The following is a 24,077-nucleotide window of genomic DNA, read 5'->3' on the forward strand; positions in this document are numbered from 1 at the left end:
ATATCTAGAGTACAACTGCAAGAAAGTTGCAGCGACAGGTCCACGTTCGGCACCATAACACGTGATGGCTGAGCTCAGGTTTTTAAAATGGCAGCCAGAACTAAAATAAAAATCACCTTCCAGTTGATCCTCAGGCTTAAAAAACAAGTAGCTGGCCCAAGCTTCTTGTTTTAAAGACTTCCTGCAGAATGGATAGCTTGGAAAATAATGACCCCATCAATGCTACAGGGGACCGCCGAAAGCTGACAAGAGCGTGAAGATCAAAGTGAAGAAAAAAAACCGGCAAAAACTCACCTGTTTTGAAAATCAGTCATGGATAGAAAAACTACCAGACCAGTTTAGGCTAAGGCAGGGGCCAAACCAGACCCAAAATTGGGAGTCTTGGAGAAGAAAAATTTTAGATTACAAGTGTACTTCAGGATTAAGTAAGAAATCAGAAGAAGCACAAGGTAATTCATTTTTATACTTGTTTGGTGGATTTGCAGATGAAGTCATTCTAAGATAAGATTTGGAAGAATCCTCAACCACACTTGATGAGATATCAAAAGCCTTTGAACAGTATTTTAAACTTCATACTGTGGAGAGCACAGACTTTAAAGAACACCCCCAAAAAAGCACCAAAGGGGCAAGAAGACCCCAGAGCGAGGGAGATAGAAGACCCCAGGCCGAGGGAGAGAATACTGAAGCAAAGCACAAGATGGTCACAGACCATGTCAGTGCAATGAAGTGCACAAGCCAAAGAGTTTAGTGAATTAGAAAGAAGAGTCTGAGAAGCAGCCAAAAGGTTCAAAATAGAACTATTTGAAATTGCTGACACATTACTCCAACTGCAACTGCAGGTGGCAGTGCGAAATGAGCAGTTGGGTGTGAATGAAGAAAAGCTTTCAGAGGTAACCCAAAAGAAACAAAACTTACAAAAAGAAATGAAGCTATTCCACAGGAAAATGTTTGTACTGAAACTGAGTTGGAAGAACTCAACCAGAAGTACAGCCAAACACAATAGCAGGTAAAAAAAAAGGTACTCAAGGAAGTTGCTACCCTGAAAGACTCTGAAGAATCAATGCATAGCTCTGGAAAAATTAAAGCTAAAAAAGATGTTGAATACTACTTCAGCAAAAGCTGCATTAGAACCATCAGTAGCAACAAAGCAATGCACTGAAGTACAGTGTGAGCTGGCAAGAGGTCAACAAGAAAAAATGTCAAAAGAACAGCTGATTGTCCTTCAAGATTAAATGCAAAAGGAGTACATAGCCCTTCAGCAGTATGAAGTCTGTCTTGAACAGCAGAATGAAAGAACAGCAGAACTTGAGGAGACTCTGTTAAATTTCAAGAAAACTTAAGACAAAGCAATTAAGCTTCACAAAAGAAAGGAAAACCTGTTAAAGGATCTTCACATGCTAGAAGAATTCCTCAGGTCAAAGTTTGTTCCTCTTGAAAATTACGAAGTTAAGCAAAATGAATTTAATGTCAATCTGACAAACTGATGAACCAGTTGGCAAAGAAGACTCAGCAATGTTATATATTCCAGAAGGAAGCCAAGAGGTAAAAGAAAGAGACCAGGGAACTGAAGAACCAGCTGAATGGAAAAGAGGAAGCATTGAAAGGAAAAGCCATAGAACCTTCAAAGTTGAACTGGATAATGAAGCAATGAGCAGCACAATTACAGAGCTGAAACAAGTTAAGACTTTGCCAGAGACAGACCTGGCCAAGTGAAACCAAAATGAAGGACTAGGACAAAGCTCTGCTGCAGAAAAAGAAAACTGAACTCACCAAAGTAGTTGCTGAGCTGAATGAAAAGATTCATAAGCTTAAAAAAGAATTGGAAAATAGGAGAGTAAACAAATATTTGGCAAAAATTTTGAAACAAATGAAAATGAAAGTTACATTTTTGAAACGTCAACTTCCAGGAAGAACATGGCGGATCCCATGGAAGAGAAAATCCCGGTCCACTCTAGGAATGAATGGAGTGAACATTCCCTTTGGAAGGAAAGGGACAAACCCATGGCGTCCGAACAAAGCAGACAGGGTGTTGATAAAGAGAAGCGCAACACAAAGGAGCACATAAAGCTAATCAAATTGAGACAACTAAATTCCGGAAACACAGAGTACTACAATTTCAACGCCAAACCAACAAAGTGAACCCAAAGCGATCGAGACTGCCATTCCTCCAAACATGACAGAATGAGATTTGGAAGAATTGTCAAGCCGCCAGGCTGTCTGAATTTATAAAGTCAGAGATTTGAGGGGGGAGAAGGATAGCAAGTAAAGGTTGTATTATAAATATATTTGAGTAATGTCTTGGGAGGAGGTGTAGTGTAAGGGTATTCGGGGAGACCAAAAGGTAATGTGGGACTGGGGAAACAGTACCATCCATGGTAAAATGTAGAGAGTCACATGATAGTAGACTGTATGTAGTAGCGTCTGGAAGGAGCCAACATGGAGACAGCGCCCATGCATGGCAGTACCTTGGGTATGTATATAGCTATGGGTTACCAATAAATAGTTTATGTTTAACCATACAAGCCTCTAGACATCTTAGTGAGGCACTAAACAACCTTACAACACATACTGGTTAAACTTAGTAACCTTGTCCTTTATCAGTTTTTTTTTCTTGACAGAAAGGATTTTGTGATTAAGTTATGTTTCAGTATAGTGTTTTAAAACACAATGTTCTGAATTTCAGGCTCCCCCGCCAGCAGGTTTTAGGTGGGGAGAGCATGAAATAGAAGGAACAGGCTTCCCTCTGGCAAATTGCAGCAATTTTAAGAGCCGTTTCCCACCCAGCCTCAATCTTTAGGCTGGCAGAAGGATTTCCTGGGCATGGGGAAAGCCCAAAAATGAGTGGGCTTAGGCCTCAGGCAGGAAAGGGGTTGCGCCTCCATCAGAGGCCCCCTTCGAACATCGTGTGACCCTCCCCCCCAACCCTTTGAGGTCCAAATGCCACTGGACCTCCTGCCCCACCCTGGCCTCTCCCCCAAAACCGCAAATGCCCACTCTCCACCCTTCCCCCACCCCGAGGCTTTTCCTGCCCTGGGATCCTGAAAACTTATCTTTCCTTCCAGTCCCGGGACTTAGGCTCTGTCATCTTCATGCACTTCCTCTTCTGTCCACTGCAGCTCCTATCGCTGCAGGGAGTGGAGAGCTGATGCCAATCAGGTTAGTCAGGAAATGAGATTATTTGTGGGGAGGCCTGAGGCTTCTCTTCTGTGAAGCTCCGTGCCACGATTCTAACATGCTTCTGAAGCGTGTCCAGTAGCCCAATTGCTCTGCAGTTTGTTATGGCTCTGGGGAATTTCCATGCTGTGAATAAAGGGTTAAAACAAAGAGATCAATTATTGCTACTTTGCAGGATTAGTCTCACACGAGTGCACATCATTGCTTCACTTTCCTGATTCCCTGCATGGTCATTGAAAGGCTCCTAACATGTCTCAGCTGTGCCTCTCTCCTCATTTGGGAATGTACAGTTCAGTTGGGTGCCACTTTAATTGGCCCCTTCTGCATATGGACCTGCCTGCCAGTCTGCCCGCAGGGCCCTCATCAGCAGAACTCCTCCTCATTTTAATTTTGTACTGCACCACTGTCACAGGTTGGAAGATGGTGGTGCTGAGCTCTCACTGCTATACCAGCTTGGACCTTGCCCCTGTGAATATGAAAACCCCTCACATCATCCCAGAGAAGCTTAATATTCAGGTTTCCCTCCCTCACAGACCTCTCAATCCTCCCCTTGTATTCCTTGATCCCATTGTGAATGTATTGGGTAACCATCTGTTAGCACTTGAACATTTTGAGATGGATGAGCCTATGCCCCACGTGGACGTCACCCCTCCCCATCTTGAGGCCATTTGCACAGTTAAACATATAAACACCCCACACACACTGAGATACCCCCCCACAATGCCTTTTCCCCATCTATAGGCTGCAGATGCCTCCCCTGACTGAGTGCCAGCTGCAGCCCAGTATGATGCCAGAAACTCTACGCACTGAGGCACGTAATGTAATGAACACAACATGCTGGGCATGACTGAGACTGGACTAACATGCCCTGCCCCTCCCTGGACTGGGACAAGGACAGTCTTTGCAAGCTCAACAATGTAAACTGAAGCACTTCTTCACTCAGTGCTCCTCCCATTCTGGCCCCAAGAGACCAATGTCATTCTGTAACATTCTCCCCTAACTGGCGCTGAGTCCCCCCAGCCATGTTTCTGAGTGCAAACTTCCCAAAGTGTACCTCCCAGGGAGCCCTTGCCCTGCAGCCCCTTCCCATGCCTGATGCCAGTTTACCCCCTTCCCCAGTAGAGCCCTAGTCCTGTAGCCCTTTCCCATGCCTGAGGCCAGTTTCCCCCGCTTCCTCAATGCAGCCCTAACCCTTCAGCCCATTAAAAGCCACGGCTGACTTAGCACTGGTCTGGTAGATAGAGACCTGCCTCTGACATCCCCCTGAACGCGATGTTGTCCTGCCTGCAAAGCGTGGCACTGTTTACCGCGAGCGCTGTGCGATGATTTATAGGCAAACGAACCTTGAAATCACGAGAGAAGTGCAGGTCACCAGGTGCACGTCGCTTATATACCGTTGTGGAACACATCCTTCTAATTGCAGGCCGACATGCCCTGAGGATCCAGTGTGGGGGAATGATTCCAGTGAGGAGTCCTTATAATGAGATGCAAATATATTGAAGTGATGTCCCCGACGTGCCGCGGCAGGAAACCTGGCCCCTCACTGAGGGCTGCAGCGCACAATCGCAAACTGGTTTTACAGTGCTGTAAAACTGATTTTTGGCCTTCTCATGATATTTTCCGCTCTTGCCCGCCATGAGGCCACTGCGATCGAGCGTGGAAAATCCTGGCCTATAACTCAAAAAGTTTAAAGTTGCATTTCCACAGCATTAGGTGCTAGCACTTCAGTCCATAGATGGAAGGTATTTTGCTGTCCTTCATCGAGGATCAGGTTCCTATGGAATTTCATTTGAATCAAACTGCAGCAAGTAGGCACTTGAATACAGGAAATGCTGTAACGAAGGCAACTACCCTCCTTCCAATTTTAGATTCTTTTCCTGAATACCAAAGCCACTGAAACCATTACCTTACTTAGCCTTGCCTTCCTGCTATGAGCCACAATTTAAAAAAAAACAAAATTGTACAGCATAGTTTATTCATCTTGCATTCTCTTCTCAACTCAGTGATTTCTTGCATTATGGACTGAGGCTTTTCAAGTAGTTCATTTCAGTTTTACAAAGCTACAATCCCTTTCTTGAAAGCACTGACTTTTGCTCTGATCCAATTTCATGACTAATGACCGCCATACTGTACCTGGTTCAAATACCTATTTTTCATACATGATTCTTGATGCGTCAACTGTGACACAATGGTAGACCTTTCACCTTAGAGTCAGGATTTCATGGGTTCAAGCCCTGTCCAGGGACATGAGCGCATAATCCAAGTTTACACTTTTAGTGCAGTACGCTATGTTGTTGCAGATGCAGCCATTCGGACTAAATGTTAAAATTAAAGCATCACCTCTGAGACGAGTATAACAACTAATGGCACTACTTGAAGATGAGCAGAGGAGTTGTCCCCAGTATCCTGATCAGCATTTAACCAACATCACTAAAACAGATTATTTTGTCGCTTATCTCAATACTGTTTCTGAGACATTGCTGTGTTCAATTTAGCTGTAGTGTTTCCTTGTGATATGACAGTAATCATATCACAGAATCACAGAATGCAGAAGAGGCCCTTCAGCTCATCGAGTCTGCACCGACATGTGAGAAACCCCTGACCTACCTATCTAATCCCATTTACCAGCACTTGGCCTATAGCCTTGAATGTTATGACGTGCCAAGTGCTCATCCAGGTACTTTTTAAAGGATGTGAGGCAACCCACCTCCACCACCCTCCCAGGCAGTGCATTCAAGACCATCACCACCCTCTGGGTAAAAATGTTTTTCCTCACATCCTCCCTAAACCTCCTGCCCCTCACCTTGAACTTATGTCCTCTTGTGACTGACCCTTCAACTAGGCACTTGAATACAGGAAATTCTGTAACGAAGGCAACTACCCTCCTTCCAATTTTAGATTCTTTTCCTGAATACCAAAGCCACTGAAACCATTACCTTACTTAGCCTTGTCTTCCTGCTATGAGCCACAATTTAAAAAAAACAAAATTGTACAGCATAGTTTATTAATCTTGCATTCTCTTCTCAACTCAGTGATTTCTTGCATTATGGACTGAGGCTCTTCAAGTAGTTTATTTCAGTTTTAAAAAGCTACAATCCCTTTCAACTAAGGGTAACGGCTGCTCCCTATCCACCCTGTCCATGCCCCTCATAATCTTGTACACCTCGATCAGGTCGCCCCTCAATCTTCTCTGCTCCAACGAAAACAACTCAAGTCAATCCAACCTCTCTTCATAACTTAAATGTTTCATCCCAGGCAACATCCTGGTGAATCTCCTCTGCATCCCCTCCAGTGCAATCACATCCTTCCTATAATGTGGTGACCAGAACTGCACACTGTACTGCAGCTGTGGCCTCACCAAGGTTCTATACAACTCAAACATGACCTCCCTACTTTTGTAATCTATGCCTCCATTGATAAAGGCAAGTGTCCCATATGCCTTTTTCAAACGTTCTTCACTCTGGAACATTTTGAGGATATGAAAGGCATTATGTAAATGCAAGTTCTCTCTTTCTGAATGATTGAATTTCAGAAACCTATTGAACGCAAACACATATAAGATTGGTGGGGCAGAAAAAGCCAACTGGTTCATCAAAGCCAGGCCATTGCATTCTAACCTATTGTCCAGTGCACTTGAACTTTCCACTAGTGCTCACTATATAGCATTCAAAAACAGAGTGGACTTGCTGGTGGGAGGAAGCGTGAAGTTTGAAGACTATATTAGCATCCAAACCACTTCCTGCCAGAGATCAATATAGACAGCAGGTCTGGCAGCATCTGCGGAGAGGAAAACAGTTAACGTTTCGAGTCCGTTTGACTCTTCAACAGAACTAAGTAAATACTCGAAACGTTAACTGTGTTCCTCTCCGCAGATGCTGCCAAACCTGCTGAATTTTTCCAGGTATTTTTGTTTTTGTTTTGGATTTCCAGCATCCGCAGTTTTTTGCTTTTATAATTCAGACAGCAGTGGGGCATGGGGAGGTTGGATGGGGAGGGAGAGGATGCTGTGAGGTGGTGAAAGTCAAAATGCAATAGGCCACTTTAAATATGAAAAGTAAACTACTCTGAATCAGAGTCCAATGTTACCTCCTGGTAATTCCCAAGATCTTGGAGAATGCAACACTCTGAAGCTGACAATTGGCTGCACAAATGAAGGATTTGGATTATAATTTGAATTGTAGGTTGGCAATACCATTGTGCAACTAGGAATGTGAGTAGAAAAAACACTAAGGATGAAGGTCTCATATAATGATTCATGGTATTTTTCATTCAAATGCAGGTTCTTGCATGCATTAAACATGCAGCTGGGACTCTTTTAACAATCATTGGTCTCTACATAAGTGAAACTGGTACATCCAAGATCTTGGAGAATAGAATAACAGTACAGGAATGCTGCCTTCTCTACAACTGTAGACCTGCATCTCTACAATTCCTCTACAACAGTGCATTAGTAACTTTTCGAATGCAGGGACTGTTCTGGCTACTGTATGGTTGATTAACCGCATCCACAAGTGGGGACAATCTCAATCTCACAGATCTAACCCTAGAGGTTCTATTAATGAGCCAAACTGACTGGTCATCTATCAATGGCACGGTAACATACTACAACCTGACATACTCATGTCTCATATTACCCAGTGAAATTGGTCAAACAGAATCTTATCCTTCCATAGCCTTTTGCCTACTATTAGTTAGCTTATGTTCTCTGCAGATGAAGGCTTTTGTTGTTTGTTGATATTATTTTAGTGGTTATTGCCAAATGTTCTCTACACTTCTCTTGTAAATGGTATATGGAGGAGATCATATACACTGTCGATCTGCCAGCATGAAAACCACACAGTTTCTTGATGTACATAGTATTTTGGCACTCATCAAGTAGAGGCGGCTTCGCTGGCTCAGGCACATTTACAAGGTGGTGGGGTAGCCGGAGCCAGGTGACAATAAGATGCTCAAAGTTCCACATCATGGCTGCTTTATAAGCATGACATGAAGGCCCTAAACATTGATTCTCACACCTGGGAGACAATAGCTGACGACAGAGGAAAATGGCAACATCACCTGTAGCAACTTGTGCCACCATGATGATTAATGGCTACAGTGGCTTGACAACAGGCACCAACACCAAAAGCAACAATCCACAATGGCACCTGATAACCACTTCATATGCAGCATTTGTGGCAGAATCTGTCTCTCACAGATTGCTCTCTTCAGCCATCGACAAATGTGCACCATATGAAGCTACCCCATCCCCAAAGGATTTCATTTGCTACATGCCCATCAAGATACGCAGATGGATGTCGACGGCGGGTGATTGTCATAGGTATGACAATTTAGAACAGAATGAATCAAATTGCTCCCAACCTCTCATAACTTATAGTTTGAAGGTTTATTTCAGTTGGTTAATACTAATGATGTAAGCAGGATTGTTAACACAGGTTTGGCATATTGGCTTGGAAGAAGGGTCATACAGGCTCGAAACGTCAACTCTGTTTCTCTTTCCACAGGTGTTGTCAGACATGCACTTCCAATTGCCCTGCTCACATGCTTAAGGCTTTGGTCGCCTAACACGCTCGTCCTAGCAATGCAATGCTTTCCCACATCTATTGGAAAGTGAACAGACTCTTCATTAGCCAATTGAATGATTCTCGACCGGCAGTCAGCCTTTTTCCAATCTTCAATATTCATATAATTATGCTTCTTCAACAGCACCTCCTAAATCTGCAACCTCCACCATCTAGAACATGGGTGGCAGGTGGGAACATCTGTCACTTTCAAGTTTCCCTTCAAGTCACACTGCATGCTGACTTGGAAATATATCATCGATTCTTCATGGTTGTTGGGTCAAAATTCTGGAACATCCTACCTAGCATTGTGGGAGTGGCTTCACCACATGGACTGCAGTGATTCAAGAAGGCAGTTCGCCTTCTCAAGGGATAGACAACAAATATTGACCTTGCCAGCAACACTCATTCCTCGAGAATGAATTTTTTATGTGTTCAAATAAAATTAAATGAACATTATTTTTGAAACGAAATGATGATTCCTCTCCCTTCAAGTGTCCAGAAGGGTAATCTTTAATGGTCTGAATAATCCAGGAAAATGTTGGAGCGTTATCCGTCCCAGACATCGTCCAAAGTGAAGACCTATATAAGTGGCTTGTTTTGTCTCAGGAGGCGACAACCCTCCGCTCCCCCCCACCCCGACTCTCCATCCCACTACTGGCAATGACATCACCCTTCACTCAGCGCCACGCCCACGCAGTGACGTCCGCAGTCTGGAATGCGTTTCCGGGGTTGGGCGGCAGCTCTTCTCGTCTGAGCTCGGAACCATTCGGCTGCGCCGCTCGGCTAAACTCGGAGCCATTCGGCAATCCTCGAGGTGGAGTCGGCGGCCGGCCGGACGGACGGAGTGTGAGTGAGTGAGTAAGAGAGTGAAGGGAGCCGCCGCCACCGCTGGACGGAGCGACGTCCCGGAGAAGAGAAACGGAGTCTGGGTTAGAGGTGGGGGAAGTCGCGGCGGAGGCGGGGGGGGGAAGTGGAAGGGAAGATAAGAAAGGAGACAAAGCGCCGATTGAAGGGAGAGCGTTAAAAGAGTGTTGATAAGCCCGTGCTGACAACAACCGCCGCCTATTGAGAGGAGACCCGCCGGGGCTAAAGGAAATCTTAACGGCTGTAAATATCTTTAGTCTGATAGACTTTTGTTTTAAAGGTAAGCGGGCCGTCCTGGGGGAATCTTAATATAGAAGCGAAATGTGGCTGCTCTTCACCGTATCTTGGTCTGAGGCGGGGGGGGGGGCGTTGGTGCGGGGGGGAGAGAGAGAGAAATCCACATGAAGATTCTTTTTCTTTCTCTATCTGCTGTCGCAAAAAGGGCAGGAATGTGATCCATGCCCTATTTTTGGGTGGGGAACATGCAGCTAGTTTAAATATACATCTTTTTTTATGTGTGTATATATATATATATATATATATACACACACACGCACAGACACATTGGGGGGAGGGGGAGGAAAGGGGTGATGAAGCTCCGAGTCTTGTCGAGTCCAATCTGCTACTGTAAACGTGAAGACAACTGTTTTCGTGGACATTTTTAGTACCAGAATTTGGGCATTTCTTATCGGCTCAATTGAGCCTTTTCCCCACCCCCTAAAAAGAAAACTTAAGTCCCACGTAAAAGCGGTTTTCTTTCATCTCGTTTTAACTCTCGAGCTGTATCTTCACTTATATAACCTTGAATGTTCTTAGTGACAGTTAAACAACTAAAGAGTTTGTTCTCGAGAAAGCTGCACGCCTTTCTCTCTTTAGTGGCCTTAGGGCGTGTATTTTGTTTTGCCTTGTCTTTTGTCTGAAAGTCATGGAAAGATGACTGCCGTTGTGTTAATCATCTCAGTTTTAACTAGTTGAAAAAAAGATCCAACTTTTGACAGTTTTAGGGACATTTCGTTATTTTTCGATACTTGCAAGGTTGTGAAGCATCCTGTGCTGTAGATATATTAAAGCTGATATAATAGACTTTGCACTGTGCTGCAAATGATGGACCGTGACCTATTCTGTTTGTATTTCGCATTCGCAAATGCACAAATAAGGAAATAGGTTTCAGCAGACAAGAGGTGTTGAAGCATATGAGCCATTCCATTTGTTAATGTACTGATTTTACTTGAGGGAAAGGTAGATTAATTTTAGATCGGTTGTCAATATTTACTTGTATTTTAAAGAGAAATATGAAACTTATCTTTCAAAATGAATCTGAAGACTATTAAAGATTCTACTTTACTTCCTGTCCACAAACCCAAAGTTTAGGTCTTTTGTTAGAATTTATAAACCCAAGAAAAATATACAAAGATTTATAAACCTTTGACAATTATTCTGCTGATCCTGTGTTATTTACACTGTCGCAATGTCTATCACTCTACTGTATGGTGCACTGATGATTGATGGTTGATAATACTGAAGTTACAGAAAAGTGCTGGGTTCAATCCATAATCATTTCTTCAATTAGTTGATCTTGGCTGGAGTGCCTGTAAGGACTACTACTGACCCTGTGCTCAAAAAGGCAAAATTAGCTAGATTTTCTACTAGTCAGTGATTCCCTACTGGAAAGTATTTCAATATGTTGCAGAAGACAAGATAGTCAGACTTGGATAGGATGTCTCTTTTTTATTGATGAGCCTACTGCAACTCGTTGCCTTGACTTGTATATGAGCAGTGACTGTTAGGGCAAGGTGCCAGAAGATTCCTGTGAAACTGTCAGCCCATCACAAATCAGTATTCTTCTGGAGAGGTGAAAATTAGGGAATAAAGTCAGATTCATTGTTTAAATTTGGCTTGTCTTCAAGACAAAAGTGTGGTGCTGTCTTATTTGGTGAATTATTGTGGAACTTTTATCTTTAAATTGCTTCTTTGTACTCTGATGCATGCTAACAGTATTCAGAACTATAGTTCAATGAGTCCCACAGCAGTTTAAACATTTATAATGGAAAATTAACTATGTTTGAGCCACCTTGCGACAGCTGTTCACAATGTTTGCCATCAGTCAGATTTTTTGGGTGTATATTTTCACATTTGCCTCTTGTAGCACAAGCACCTTGTACTATAATGTGCCATATAAATATTTTTATAAGACATTGTATTGACTAAAGAAAAGCTAAGGTTTAACCAATGTAAACAGAACAAGCCCCATCTATTGACAAAGTTAATAGAATGTTTATTAAAGCAAAAGTTGCTTTTTATTTTCATCTTTGCCAAGCAATTTTGTTTGCCTGTGCTGTTGAGTTATTTGCTGACAGGTAGGCCAACATACCTACTGTTGCCTAGGTTTGCTGGGGAGCATACTTTGAATCTGATATGCAGTTTTTCAGATAAAACTGGGGTCCTGTCTGACCCCCTCAAGTAGGGGAAAATGAAAACTTCCGTGGTATGATTCAAAGATGAGCAGGAAATTCTTCAGTTGTCCTGCCAAAATTTATCCTTCAACTAATATTAACTAGAAAAAGATTTAACTGGTGTAAATTGTGACCACAATATTAAACCACAGCCCAGATGCCTGCTCAGGTAAAGCGCTTAAGGCATTCAAAGAGCACCAGTGTTAATCCAGCCAGCATTTGTTCCTCAAATCAACACCAAACCAACTATCATTTATCTCATTGATGCTTGTGAATTGGTGTACGTGAACTGGCTACCATTTTTGCCTACAAAACACAACATTAAAAACAGTTAGCTGGCTAAGACTTTGGGATACCGTGAGGATGTGAAAAACACTTTATAAATGCCTTTTTGGAATTGCAGTTCCAGCATGTTGTGGCATGGACTGGTAAAGCGACAAAAAACAACTTGCAGTTATGTCCTGGGGGCCTCCCAAAGTGATTTAAAGCCAATAAAGTAGTCAATGATGTAAGGTGGGAAAATGCAGTGGTGAATCAAATCAGGTGAGATGTGGTGGGGGGGCCTTTCCTTCAACTGTTGCCGTTTTTGGGTGTTTCCATAGCATAGTTAGGTTGGAAGTTGAGGCAAATTGCAGAATTGTTACAGAGCAGAATGACACAGCAGTGACGAGGAAAAGATAGATTGATGTGCAACTTGATTGTTATATTGTTTTTGTTTTGGATTTCCAGCATCCGCAGTTTTTTTGTTTTTATCTCTGTGTTATTGTGCAGTGTTAGTTTCTTTTCCTTAATCACCCTGGCCACAAAACTATGGTAAAGATCCTTTCTAAGTGCATTTTTTAAAGTGAGATGAGTGTTATCGAAACCTGTGAAATCATACATTTGAGTAGAGTTTAGAGTAATGGAGTACTTTAAATTTATCCAGCTTCTGAGTAAAGCCAGTTCTTTGCCCTCCAACCTGAGTCCTAATGCTACTTTTGTAATACAACATTCAGCTGCAAGAATGTGAACTTCAGTGATTATACTGTAGTATCAGTAGTTGTGATTTTTGTATTCCTACCATGCAAGGATCTTTCCCCAACACCAAGCAATATGCATGACCAGAGGTTTGAAGTCACAGTCACAATTTACACCGCAAGTGTGTTGACATTGCTCTGAAATTGGCTCAGCAATTCTAAAATGAGAAACAGCTCAGCAGCATAAAGTGAACATTGAGAAATGAGACCAAGAGACATGTGTATAATGTGAGTTATTGTAGCACTTCAGATGTGTTGTAATGTATTATGAGGTCCTGCCAAAGTATCAATTAACATATTTTCCTATGTGTGAGTAGCTAACTGTCATTCGGTTGAGTCTGAAGATTTGTGACTTTATTTTTCTCATTTCTCTCAGACAATTTTGGATTGTACTTTGTCACTTTCTAAGCTATTTCCTGTTGTCCAGGTAGATTATTTCAGCCACCTTTCCTGTTAATTTCTCACCATTGGAGTCATTGTTACTTGTAATTATTGCTTATTGAATGAGTTGTCCATCACCTTTTTTAAAATCTTCATGAACTGAATGGAGAATTATCTTGCAATCTTACCTCAGCATAGTTTTCCTTCTCCCATTTAATGATGTTCAGGATGGATGATTAAATAGAGCTATCAGAAATCTTGGGATCAAAATACTTTCGGCGAGATTTTCTGCACCCACCTGCCGCTGCGATCTTCTTGTCCCGTCTGGCTGGGGTGCAGTGAGTTCCAGACTCCCACCACCCTCTGCATGAGAAAATTTCTCCTCAACTCCCCTCTTAGCCTGCTACCTCTTACCTTAAATCTATGCCCCTGGTTATTGCCCCCTCTACTAATGGAAAAAGTGCCTTCCTATCCACCCTATCAATGCTCTTCATCTTATACGCTTCTATCAGGTCCCCTCTCAACCTTCGCTGCTCGAAGGGAGACAACTCCAGCCTATCCTCATAGCTCAGACCCTCCAACCCAAGCAGTACCCTAGTAACTCTCCTCTGCACCCTCTACAGTGCAATTGCATCCTTCCTATAATGTGGTGACCAGAGCTGCACGCAGTACTCCAGTTGTGGCCTAACCAACGTTTTATACAGTTCCAGCATAACCTCCCTGCTCTTGTATTCTGTGACTCGGCTAATAAAAGCATGTATCCCATATGCCTTCTTAACCACCTTACCTACCTGTCCCGCTACCTTCAGGGATCTGTGGATATACACACCAAGGTCCCTCTGATCTTCAGTATTTTCCAGGGTCCTACCATTCATAGTGTAATCCCTTGCCTTGTTAGCCCTCCCTAAGTGCATTACCTCACACTTTTCCAGGTTGAATTCCATTTGCCACTGCTCTGCCCTCCTGACCAGTCCATTGTTATCTTGCTGCAGTTTACGGCTATCCTCCTCACTAATTACCACCCTACCAATTTTCATGTCAAGCACAAACTTCTTGATAATACCCCCTACATTTAAGTCCAAATCATTTATGTACACCACAAACAGCAAGGGCCCCAGCAGCAACCCTGCAGAACCCCACTGGAAACAGACTTCCAGTCACAGAAACATCCCTCTACCATCACCCTCTGCTTCTTGCCTCTCAGCCAATTTTGGATCCAACCTGCCACTTTGCTTTGGATTCCACGGGCTCTTACTTCTCTTAGTTATACATGAAGAAAATACTATCCCCAGCAACCACAAATCTCTTCTAAGTAAAGATAACAATTTTGATAATCTGAAACTTCTACTGTGGCGTGGTCCATATAGGACAGGTACTTGTGGACCACAAGAACCAGGATATGACTCAACCCAGTCTGGCTGGAATTAAATAGGCGGCACAATGTGCCCATACATGGTTACCTTGAATACACTTGCTCACACCCTGCTTCCAGTAAGGAGGACACTTCCATTATCTCAGTTTCTCCGTCTTCACCACATCTATTGGGACAATACAACCTTTCATACTAGCACTTCCGATACGTCTTCCTTTTCCCCTCAACTGTGCCCATTCTATTTTACGGACTTTTGTTCGCACTCCTTCCCCTCGCTCCCATTTCCACAATAGGGCTCCCCTTGTCCTCACCATCCAACCCACCAGCCACCGCATTCAATGGATCATCTCTGCCACCTCCACGGTGGTGCCATCACAAACACATCTTATCCTCCCCTCCCAACATTTTGAAGGAATAATTTGTTCTGTGATACCTTGGTCCATCCTCAGTCACCGCCTCTCTTTCCTACTTCACCTTTCCATTGCAAGTACAGGAGATGCAACGCCTACCCTTTTACCTCCTCCCTTCTCGCCATCCAAGTGACATTCCACCTAGGTGAAATAGCAATTTATTGTGTTTTCAATTTGAAATCCTGTATTCGCTGCTAATGTTGCAATTTCCTCCATGTTGAAGAAAGCAAACGCAGATTGGCTGCCCACTTTGCAGAACACCTCCATATAATCTGCAAATTTTGACCCTGAGCTTCCACATACTTGTCTTTTTAATTTTCCACCTTGCTCCCATTCTGACCTGATCTTGGTCTGCTGCAGTGTTCCGTTGAAGTTTGATGCAAACTTGAGGGACAACATGAGTGTTGAGTGACTGAGCACTTTACAGCCTTCTGGTCAAAACATTGAGTTCAACAATTTGATTATAAACGCCACCCAATTTTTGTTTCTTTCTCTCTTTGGTTTGTTTTCTTTTGTTTTGCTTTTATTTCCTTGACTTACTTTTGGACGGTAACCATTCACACCTCATCTGGACACACTTTTTTCTTAAGCAAAAACAGAATTACCTGGAAAAACTCAGCAGGTCTGGCAGCATCGGCGGAGAAGAAAAGAGTTGATGTTTCGAGTCCTCATGACCCTTCGACAGAACTAGGTGCTGCCAGACCTGCTGAGTTTTTCCAGGTAATTCTGTTTTTGTTTTGGATTTCCAGCATCCGCAGTTTTTTTGTTTTTATCACACTTTTTTCTTGCCTTGTCCCATTATCACCACCTTTGGCCATGCATCATGAAAGCCTTTTTTCATTTCATTTCTCCTTCCTTCTACCCTGTTTCCCCCCCACCCCGCCTCCACTTGCTCAAAACCTGTTACGTTTTTAACTCTTCACAGCCAGGTGAAAGGTCATGGACCTGAAACGTTAACCCTGTTTCTCTTTTCAGTACTCCTTTCTGATGCTGTCAGACCTCTTGAGCATTTCTAGTAAAAACTGGCCATGCAGTCAAGTGCCATTATAAGTAATAGAGAACAGTTTTCAAAGATTTCAGACCATCCATGACAGCTAGAACTAGTAACATTGCACCAAAATGATGCTGAGGTTTGTGTAATACAAGAGGATGCTACACAAATCCATTTATCTGATGTAGAAAGACACAGACAAACTCAGTGATGAGTGTGTTACTTTTTTGGTAATCTGAGCATGTTTGTGCTTCTAATCTGTGTGACTAAGGTGATATTTTCAGGATGAATTAAGGATGCTCCGACAGGCAACAAAGAGGACACCAAATTGATGTTTAATGTGCAACAATGTTCAATTTGTGTGTTTTTCAACACAAGATTGATATTATTCAGCCTTTAACTGGAAAATCTGCACTCCCAGATTTCTAGCTCTACGTCACTCTTTCTTATAAGTTGCTACTTAAATAAAAAAAATTCTTAGATTCTAAAATTTTCAGCTTTTTATATATACTATTCTTAGACAAAAGATTTTAATAGTTTGTCATTTTTTGAAAAGCCAGGCTCTACTCCTAATCAGAGTTAATTTTCAAAACATTGGCATCCTTCACTCCAATAAACAAAGTTGGAAAAGGATTCATAGTATTTCTTTATCATAATCTTATAATCTTTTTAATGGCCTCTGGTTGCAGTTTTCCACTTCTTATATTGAATGAGAATGTCTTTTATGTTAGGAAACATATAGTTTAAGTAAGTTATATTTGTATTTGTGAGTGTTAAGAATGAGTTTTAGCTTTAATGTTTAAGTTTCATTTGTATGTGTGTGTAAGAAAGGTCAAATTGATTTTAGTTTCACTTTAAACGGCGCCTACATTTATAATGAGAGTTTTACAACAAGCAAAGTTAAAGAAACAAGAGGAACTGGGCTATTGCCTAGCAACAAGGGTCCAGAGAGACATGTTCCTCCCACAGACACACACAAGAAAATAGAAGCAGCGGTTTGATTTGGAAGCTGTTTGAGTTCAGTTGGCTACCAGGAGAGACTGAAGCAAAGGGGACAGATAGCCAGTCCCAAGCTAAAGAAAATACCCCAAAATCTAGGAGAGTGGAACAGGAGAAAGTCCCAAGCAGACCTTCCAGTCAAAGGGAAGGACAGGAACCTGGAAAAGATCCTGTTAAGTGAAGTTGTGAGGGGCAGAGAGAAAAGGCTCCAAGCTTCAGATTTAAAGACAAGCTGCAGGAAGCAGATTTAAAGTGAGAGCAGCTTGCAAGAGGCCAGAAGGCCCAAAGAGATGGCTGAAGGTCTGTAATTCTTTGCTATGGGCATGTGAAGCCGTGGTACTGTTGATGCTGAGTCGGAGAAAGAGTGCATGGAAGAAAGCTTGAATGCATGTGGTGACCCAGAAGAGAGGAACATTGGAAGAGAGTCCGGGAAGTGAACCCTTGCGGAAGGCGTCTGTGAGAAAGCGTCGGTTCGGGCAAAGATCCCAAAGCAAGCTTTTCGAGAGTGGAGGTTGGAAACCCTCGTATGAACAACTGAGTTCAGTGAGACTGGTTGGCTTACAGTGACAAGAGTCTGAGGGGAGTTGATGAGAGATCCATAGCATCTGGTTGGGGTGACATCTGTCACTTGGTTTCGGAGTGTGGTGTGTCTGACCATAGGGTGCCTATTGGTTTACTTACTGTGAACATGAGAGTATAAGATAGCTTTTGTAACTTGTGCTATCCTTACAAAGTTGTATATATCTATAAAGGTATTGTTGTGGGTGAAGGAGTATTGCAGTATGATTCATCTTTTCTTATTTAATAAATGTTTTATGCTTTTGTTGAAAGTTCATCATCTGACTCCTGTGACTGTTCAGATGCCACTCTCCATGTATCTAAACAAACAAATAAAATTTAAGATTTATAAAGCTGGGTTGCACCCTGGGATCAGACTTGTCCAATGGTAACCTCACCTGGGGATCATAACATATATTTCTGGTCATATGTCACATGCTATAATCAGACTAAGAGGAAAGGACTAGCATATATATGCAACCACAGGAGATCCAAAAGTTTATTCCAATTAATGAATCACCCTTGAATTCACACTTGAAATGTAGGGAAGCACAGCAACAGTGAGATACATGATACAGTGAGATCCCAGATTATCTGTGTTTGTAATGTTGATTGAATGTTAAACATTGACTATGACACTGAGAATGGCATGCTTTTCTTCAAATAGTAGCATGGGAATTCTTCAAGACTTGTGTTGTGCTCAAGTTAATACTCTTAAGCTGCATGTGCTATTGTGGTTTCTGGTCTGTTACTGGTAGTGCCAGTGTCAAAAACCATTTGAGATATAACATTTGTGCTGCCCAGTGGCTGTGAACTTATCCAGTGAGCAAATTGTGGCCAAGGTTGTCAGTATGGTTATTTCACTGCTAGTTTTCCTATAATGTTTCTGTGAACGAGCTCTGGGAATGCTTGAAATATTTGTCATTACCTTGGAATAACCAAATGCTTTGACAGGATTGCCACCATGTATTGTAATGAAGTGTTTGCATTTAACGTTAAGCTGGCTTGATGCTAAAATTGGGTATTTCTGGTTTTACTTTTGATACCTTGTAACAAGTTACCATGGCCTTCTGATTACTCCGGCTTGTCATCTAACTCTTATTTTTCATTAATCCACTGGTTCTTGAGAGCGTACTCCTCCCATGCTTTTTCATATTTGTGTCAGTGGCGTATCTAACTTATTATCCAACCCTATCGATACTTTTCTTCTCTGATTCCAAAATCCATTCAGCAGCTTTCTCTAGATTACATACTCCCAGGGCAGAAAACCTCTAAAGCAGTTGTCAAATTTTGATCATCTCACTGCTTTTCACTGTAGCGGTGAAGCCTTTCTTTTATAGCTCAAAGATAGTTTCCTTGTGTCTTGTAAGTTTCACCAGCTGTCTTCACTTTTTTTTGTTAATTCTTGGGACGGGTGGGCATCCACGGAAGGCGATGGTGAGCTGCCTTCTTGAACTGCTGCAATCCATGTGGTGTTTGTACATCTGCAGTACTGTTGGGGAGGGAGTTCCAGGATTGTGACTCAGCAACAGTGAAGGAATGGTGATTAATTTTCCAAGTCAGGACGGTGAGTAGCTTGGAGTGGAACTTCCAGGTTGTGGTGTTCCCATGTGTTTGTTGCCCTTGTTCTTCTAGATGGTAGCGGTCGTGGGTTTGGAAGCTGCTATCCAAGGAGCCTTTGGTGAGTTCCTGTAATGCATCTTGTAGATGATATACACTGCTGCCACTGTGTGTCAGTGGTGGAGGGAGTGGATGTTTGTGAATGGGGTGCCAATCAAGCAGACTGCTTTGCCCTAGTTGGTGTTGAGCTTCTTGAGAAGTTTACTATCGTGAAGTGTGAAGTGATGCATTTTAACAGACAGAATAAGGAAGGCAATACAGAGTTAATGATACAAGTCCAAAGTCAGGATCAGAGTGACATGGGTGTTCATTTTTTTATTCTTTCCATGGGATGTTGGTGACAAGGCCAACATTTGTTATCCATCTCTAATTGCCTTTGAACTGAGTGGCTTTCTAGGCCATTTTAGAGGGCAGTTAATAGTCAACCACATTGTTGTGGCCTTGGCGTCACATGTAGGCCAGACTGGGTAAGGATGGCAGATTTTCTCCCCTAAAGGACAGTAGTGAATCAGGTGGGTTTTACAACAATCGATGATAGATGTCTTGCACATCATTCCTGAGACTGGCTTTCAATTTCAGAATTATTAACTGAATTTAAATTTCACCAGCTGCTGTGGTGCCCAAATGGGGTAAGGAATCAGTATCCAGCAGATAGAGTTGGTGGCAGGATATAAAAAATGTGTACTTGGAAGAAATTGTGGCTCATCCAAAGCTGGATGTTGAATAAGTAGCCTGACGACACAATCAGTGGAAGGGTTGAAAAATAGTAGAAAGGTAGAACTGAAAATTGTCAGTATATATGTGGAATTTCTAGATTTTGTCAGTGGCCATATGTAGATGAGGAAGAAAAATGCAAGGTGGACTCGAGGAAACAATGCAGGAGTGATTGCTCAAGCTGAAACCAGATAGGTAAGAGTGGAACCAAGTGAGGGCAGTCCCACTGAATTAGCTTCCGGGAGTGGAGACAGCCGGACCTGCGAGGGACACCTCTACTCAGGCAGCAGCTAAATAGAGGGCGAGGCCCAGGACCTTCACTCACCTTCTGGGAGTGGAGACTGCTGACCTGCAAGGGACACCACTACTCAGTCAATGGGCTGAGTTTGAAAAAAAAATCCAGAAGTGACATCACATGAAAACTGTAAGTTCATTGGTTGGCAAGAAGCTGCTGTTAGGCAGTGTGTTTAAATAGCTTAAAATTAGGAAAGCATATTATTTATAAAGAAGTAGCTACTTGGATTTCAGTAAGGAACACTAGCAATCAGGAAGTAAAGTTAAATCAAGTCAGTGAAATAAAGTAAACCAAAGTAAGATAACATTAGTGTAGGTGTAATAAAGTTAAGTTACTAGTAATTTATTCTACTTATTCTATGTTAAGTGTAATAGATAGCTTTTAGAGTTACAGGATGGCAAGTCAGCTGCGGTATGTGTGAAGTCATGGACGCACCATGTGTCCCTGACAAACGCATCTATAGGAAGTGTCACCAGCTGCACAAGCTTGAGCTCTTTGGAACTTGAACGGTGACTGGAGTCACAATGCATCCGTGAGGCAGAGGAATACATGATTAGCACGTTTAGGGAGGTGGTCACACCGCAGGTCAGAAGCTTACAGCCTGAGGGGGAATGGGTGACCTCCAGGCAGCCTAGGAGAACCAGGCAGGTAGTGCAGGAGTCCCCTTAGTCTATCCTGCTTGTTAATTGGTTTTCCATTTTGGATGCTAATAAGGGCGATGGTTCATCAAGGGAGTACAGCCAGAGCCAAGCCTGTGGCACTGCGGGCGGCTCAGCTGCACAGGCAGGGAGGAAGAAGAATGGAAGGGCAATAGTGATAGGAGATTCCATAGTTAGGGGATCAGACAGACGTTTCTGCAGCAGTAAATGTGACTCCAAGATGGTGTGTTGCCTCCCTGGTGCCAGAGTCAAGGATGTCACAGAACAGCTGCAGGACATTCTTTGGGGGGAGGGTGATCAGCCAGAAGTCGTGGTCCACATTGGCACCAATGACATGGGTTGGAAGAGGGATGAGGAAAGCAGATTTCAGGGAGTTAGGAAGGAAATTAAAAAGCAGGACCTCGAGCAGTAATCTCAGGATTATTCCCAGTGCCACATGCTAGTGAGCATAGGAATATGAGGATTGATCAATTAAAGAAGTGGCTGGAAAACTAGTGTAGGAGGGAGGGCATCAGATTTGAGGCATTGGGACCGGCTCTGGGGCAGATGGGACCTGTACAAGCTGGACAGGTTACATCTTGACAGGACTGGGGCTGATCTACTGGCAGGGAGATTTGCCAGTGCTTTGGGATGGGTTTTAACTAGCCTGTCAGGGAGGTGGGAACCTGAGGGGTGGCCCAAATTGAAAGGAAGTTGGTAACAGGAAGTAGCATGACTAGAAGGCAGGAGAAACAAAGTAGAGCATTGTGTACGCTTTGAATGTGGAATGATGTCAAAAAGACAAAGTTAAGGACACTCTACCTGAATGCGTGCAGCATTCGCAATAAGGTAGATGACCTAAAGGCACAAATAGAGGTAAATGGGTATGATATAATTGTCATTATGGAAACATGGCTGCACAGTGACCAAGACTGGGAACTTGAGCTTCGAGGATATTTGGCATTTAGTAAGGTCAGACAAGATGGGAAAGGAAAACAAAAACAAAAGTACCTGGAAAAACTCAGCAGGTCTGGCAGCATCTGTGGAGAGGAACACAGGTAACAGATGCTGCCAGAACTGCTGAGTTTTTCCAGGTGTTTTTGTTTTTATTTTGGATTTGCAACCTCTGCAGTTTTTTGCTTTTATATTAAGATGGGAAAGGAGGTGGAGTTGTGCTGATAATAAAGGATGGGATCAGTGCATTAGTAAGGGAGGATCTCAGATCGGAAGAACAATGGAATCTGTTTGAACGGAGCTAAGAAACAGCAAAGGGCAGCAGGCATTGGTTGGAGTTGTTTATAGGCTGCCAGACAGTAGTGGTAATGTGGGGCATGGTATTAATCAGGAGATCAGAGAAGCATGTAGCATGGACAATACAGCAATCATGGGTGACTTCAATTTGCATAAAGATTGAGTAAACAAATTGAGCACTAATGGTGTGGAAGACCAGTTTCAGGAGTGTGTTAGGGATGGTTTTCTAGAGGACAGGCTATTTTAGATCTAATAGTATGTAATAATAAAAAGGGTTAATTAGTCTTTTTGTAAAAGAACCTTTAGGGATGAGTGACCAAAATATGATAGAATTTTACATTATGTTTGTAAGTGAGGTAGTTCACTCTGAAGCAAGGGTGTTAAAGTTGGATAAAGGAAATTATGAAGGCATGAGGGGCAAATTGGCAGAGGTGGATTGGGAAAATAAATTAAAAGGTATGACTGGACATAGGCAATGGATAGTCTTCAAAGAACCATTACATAGCTTACAGCACAATACATTCCTTCAAGGTGCAAAAATGCAAAAAAAGTTAGTCAACCGTGGCTAACAAAGGAAGTTAAGGGTTGTATAAGACTAAAAGAAAAGGCTTATAAAGTTGCTAGAAGTAGTGGTAAACCTGAGGCTTGGGAAGTCTTTAGAATGTAGCAAAGATGACCAAGAAACTGGTAAAGAAAAGGAGAGTAGAATATGAATGCAATCTAGCAAAAAAACATAAAAACAGACTGTGAAAGCTTCAACGAGTATGTAAAAAGGAAGCATTTGGCTAAGAAAGATGCCCATTACAGACAGAGTCAGGAGAATTCATAATTGGGGGATAGTGAAATGGCAGAGAAGCTAAATGATTGCTTTGTGTCTGTTTTCACTGAGGAAGATACAGGAAATCTCCCAGATTTACAGATCCAAGGGACTAAGGAGAATGAGTTGAAGGAAATTAGTATAAGTAAGAAGATTGTATTGGAGAAATTAATAGGACTGAAAGTTGATAAGTCCCTGGGACCTGATGTTCTGCATTCCAGAGTGTTGAAAGAGGTTGCTACAGATATGGTGGATGCATTAGTGACCTTTTTCCAAAATTCTATGCACTCTGGAATGGTTCCTGAAGATTGGAAGGTAACAAATGTCACCCCACTATTTAAGAAGGGAGGGAGAGAGAAAATGGAACCACAGATCTGTCAGCCTTACATCAGTAGTAGGGAAAATACTAGAATCTATTATAAAGGATGTGATAAATGGATACTTGGATAATCATGACTTGATTGAGCATAGATTTGTGAATAGGAAATAATGTTTGACGAACTTGTTGGAGTTTTGAGGATGTTATTAACAAAATTGGTAGTCGATGGACGTAGTATACTTGGATTTTCAGGAGGCTTTTGATAAAGTCCCCCACAGGAGGTTGATTAGCCAAATGAAAGTACAAAGCTAGGCGGGAATGTGTTATGGGGAAGATGTAAAGTGGCTACAAGAGGATTTGGACAAGCTTAGTGAGTGAACAAGAACATGGCAGATGGAATATAATGTAGAAAAATGTAAGGTTATCCACTTTGGTAGAAGGAACAGATGTGCAGAGTATTTCCTAAACGTTTCGAGTCCGTATGACTCTTCATCAGAACTTGTTCTGGGGATGGCGAGACTGTTTTATGAAGAGAGATTGGGGAAACAGGGCCTGTATTCTCTATTTTGAAGAATGAGGGGTGATTTAATTGAAACCTACACAATACTTAAAGGATTAGACATGGTAGATGCAGCTAAAAT

At 42.4% G+C, this 24,077-nt stretch overlaps 1 protein-coding gene across 5 annotated transcripts in view; it reads left to right on the top strand.

Annotated features, from left to right (window-relative positions):
* Positions 1-9,539: 9,539 nt before the first annotated feature.
* LOC121275835 (integrin beta-1-like) overlaps positions 9,540-24,077 on the top strand; it is a 129,543-nt gene continuing 115,005 nt past the window's right edge. The window contains exon 1 of one of the 5 annotated variants that reach the window (XM_041183522.1): positions 9,540-9,674. The gene's annotated coding sequence lies outside the window, so the exon portion shown is untranslated. Of the gene's footprint in view, positions 9,883-24,077 lie in introns of all 5 variants that reach the window. The other 4 variants (XM_041183524.1, XM_041183523.1, XM_041183521.1 and 1 more) reach the window with 4 other exon arrangements.

This window comes from Carcharodon carcharias, chromosome 3 (genome assembly GCF_017639515.1).
Source record: "Carcharodon carcharias isolate sCarCar2 chromosome 3, sCarCar2.pri, whole genome shotgun sequence".
Classification (NCBI taxonomy): domain Eukaryota; kingdom Metazoa; phylum Chordata; class Chondrichthyes; order Lamniformes; family Lamnidae; genus Carcharodon; species Carcharodon carcharias.